General features: G+C 34.9%; 1 protein-coding gene across 3 annotated transcripts in view; it reads right to left on the bottom strand.

Annotated features, from left to right (window-relative positions):
* The window catches only part of mlst8 (MTOR associated protein, LST8 homolog (S. cerevisiae)), a 10,869-nt gene extending 9,393 nt beyond the window's left edge, over positions 1 to 1,476 (bottom strand). For 2 of the 3 annotated variants that reach the window (XM_052112694.1, XM_052112693.1), the window contains exons 1-2: positions 1,340 to 1,476; positions 1 to 1,101 (exon numbers count right to left, since the gene is read on the bottom strand). The exon at positions 1 to 1,101 is cut by the window's left edge. The gene's annotated coding sequence lies outside the window, so the exon portion shown is untranslated. The remainder of the gene's footprint in view (positions 1,102 to 1,339) is intronic. The other variant, XM_052112695.1, reaches the window with a different exon arrangement.
* Between the last annotated feature and the right edge of the window lie 1,950 nt (positions 1,477 to 3,426).

Here is a 3,426-nt window from a genome sequence, read left to right on the forward strand (position 1 = left end):
TCTAAATTGAGGAGAAAGGGGATAAAATAAAATGTCTTTGACTGGCATGTGGAATGACGGCATAATCCTGCTTCTGTTTCTAAATCTGAGCATATCTTGATTGTAGGACAGGGGAGAGATGGGATATTCCAAGTGTATTCCATTGGAATAATTAATGTGATCTTGTTATGTAACAAGATTGCAAGACAGCAGTGTCTGTTGTGTTTTTCAAATCGCGATGGCTGAATTAACAGAAAAAGGCAAGAACACAACACAGCGTTGCTGTCAATGACAGATGACTGTTGGGCAACTCCTTCATATAATTCATTATTTACATAGTTCTTTCCGGATAAAGATAATTATTTTGCAATTACACCATTATTGTGTTCAGAGTCCATCCCAGACCACTTCCAAATGTGGTTTCAGTGATCTGATCACAATCAGTTCACAATGCGTTTTGGGTGCATATGCACCTGGCAATGTGATCAATCATGAGCCGATTGTGATCCAAACACAGAAAATGTATGTTAATGCCAGGTGTAAAGGGGGCCTATGAGTCCTTTTTAAATATAAATCTCCACCTTTGAACAGCCCTGACCAGTAGGTGGTGAAATGCACAAAGAACGTGAATGGCCAAAAGCAGAATGTGAAAGTGGACACTGACTGTTAAAAAAAAAGCACTTATATATTGTTCTGTTTCTCACCCACACCTGTCATTTCACTTTTGAAGACATGGATATAACCCCTGGAGTTTTGTGGATTACTTTTTTGCTGCCTTTATATGCTTTTTGGAGCTTCAAAGTTATAGTCATCATTTACTTGCATTGTAAGGGGCTAAAGTGAGATAGGCTGAAGTGTTCTGCAGAAGAAAGAAAGTCATACACATCTGGGATTGCATGAGGGTGAGAAAATGATGAGAGACTTTTTATTTTTGGGTGAACTACCCCTTTAACTGAGTTTTATATATATATATATAAAATATACTGTATATCTATTTTTTTTTATGTTTCTCACCTTGTAGGCTGATAAGGACATAATTTTTGCTACACTGCCTTCTCAGACAGTCTCTGTGAAAGCAGGCCAGGGAAAGGAATGATGTCTACATTGGGAGCAAACATATTCCTGCAGAGAAATAATCAAGAATTGTGTTACCAAAAATCGTCAAGGCAATTTTTTCCCTAATTATTCTTTATTATTCCTAGTTTGTGAGACTGGCCTTTGTTGTCTAAACCAATAAAATAATACCAAAGTTGGTGAGCAATCTAGCAATCTAAAATGATAACAGTGACATAATAATCATTGGGCAACAGGTTGTGTAAAGTAAATAAGTAAATTACAAAAAGAACAATAAAATACTTACCAGGTTTTAAATTATCTTAATAAAACTCCTTCCTGAAAAAACTACAAAATGAAATTGTTGCCAAATGTTAAAATGTAAAACAAGAATTATGTGCAGTGCAGATCAACTGAGATGACAAGCTCTGGTAAATGAAGAACATGGTATCCCTTACACAACTTCAAGTTCACAGTTTAACCATGCCCACTGGGTGTCAGTGCAGACAAAGTACATAATACAAGGTTAATGTTTGACAAGCATATCAGTGCTGGTGGAAATTATTCTTCATTTAATAAAATTGTTAATGAGTTATTTTCATAGAAGAATACATTATTAATGTTATGAAAATCTAAAATCAATGTTTATATCACACTCTTAACGAACCTCAACTTAAAGAATATGAAATGTAATATTTTGGGTGAAACCTACTGACTCTTAATATGCACAATGGCTCACTAAAGGATCACAGTGTCAGAACATGATAAGACTGCACACAGTTTTACTGAAAATGAGTGAATATAAGCATGACTATGTTGATTAAACTACTATGTTATAGGCTACTCCTGTTGTTCTGGGTGTACTCATTTGCAAAGCTTGAGCTTGAAGAAAACATATATTAAATGGATCAGAGGAAGAGTGTCTTGGTGGGAAGAGTTTTTCAGTTCTAATGATTTTGTTTTTATCTATGCTGATTTCTAACAGATTTTGTTCTAACAGTACTCATATTTGCAATAATGTTTAAGTAACTCTGGAAATTCCAACCAGTCCAAAGCATTCAATAAATTATGTGTTTCTGAATTGTCTTTTGGCAGAGTGTCTGCAATGAAGCAACAAGAAAAGGACAGAAAAAGGAATGATTATACGTCTCAATTCAGTCATAAAATAAAATCATATTTATATTAAAGGAATACTTCACCTAAAAATGAAAATTCTTTCATCACACACCACTCTATTTGGTCCTTTCATCTGTTAATGTGCCTATCATTGCCAAAACTGCAATTGCCACGGCCACACCTGGCCACCCCCTAACTCCGCCCCTGCTTCCCAGGTCTGACAAAGAGACAACACTGTAAAAAAATAAATAGTTGAGAAAGCACAAAATAACGTGACATCAGGCTGTAAGACATTTTGGGCTTCTCAACTTTTTACTGAAGTACATCACACAACAAACATTTTGCTTTACAATGCAAAAAGGAGAAAAGTAAAAACATTAAGGCAACATGATGCATTATAATGCCATTACATTAATCGAACTAACAAAAAAGTTAATGTTTGTGCTGCAACATTTAAAGTTGTCAACTTGAGGTAGTTGTTTTAACTAAGGATACATTTGACTTGAATTAATGACTTGTTAAATAAACATACTGTCTTAAAGCTACACTATGTAACTTTTGACACTCTAGCGGTTAAAAGTTAAAACTGCATACGTCTTGCGGAAGAACATTGTTTTGTAATGAAGCATCGACTCTGTTCCTCTGTGCGGATGAATGCAGTTCAAGGCACTGATGTACACATGGATACAGGACATCTCATCAGAGCGAATGGACAAATAAATAACGAATGAAAGGAAAAGACGTATATCTGAAAACATGTCTTCTGAGCAGGTAAGTGCCATATCTTATGCTGTTTTTTTTTAACTTAGTGGAAACTTTGATGTTCGGAAATAAATAACGTTACCAAAGTTAGGCGTTAAACGTTTGTTAACATTAGACATAACGATTGCTTTTCTGATCTGGTCAAACGTTGTAAAGTTTTTATAACTGCAGGATATTCTGGCTAAATAGACCACGGTAGTAACTAATATATAGATTGTCATTGTTACCAACCAGTGATCAACATAATTTCAACACTCACATGTCCTTGGCAAGCCTAGGACTAAAGGATTTATTTATAAAAATTATTATAGAGAAAAACACACGTGTGCTCGCAAGTGAAAAGTTCTGCACCGATTACAGTATAATTATTGTATTTCACTACAAACACACAGACACGTGTATGTCTGTGATTATACAACTATACATAAACGATGTCAATAAAATATTGTACCTATCGAGTAAGAAAAAAGCCATCTCTGTGTCGCTTATGAATCCTTTCAGATCTCAGACTTGTCG

This window comes from Xyrauchen texanus, chromosome 40 (genome assembly GCF_025860055.1).
Source record: "Xyrauchen texanus isolate HMW12.3.18 chromosome 40, RBS_HiC_50CHRs, whole genome shotgun sequence".
Lineage (NCBI taxonomy): Eukaryota > Metazoa > Chordata > Actinopteri > Cypriniformes > Catostomidae > Xyrauchen > Xyrauchen texanus.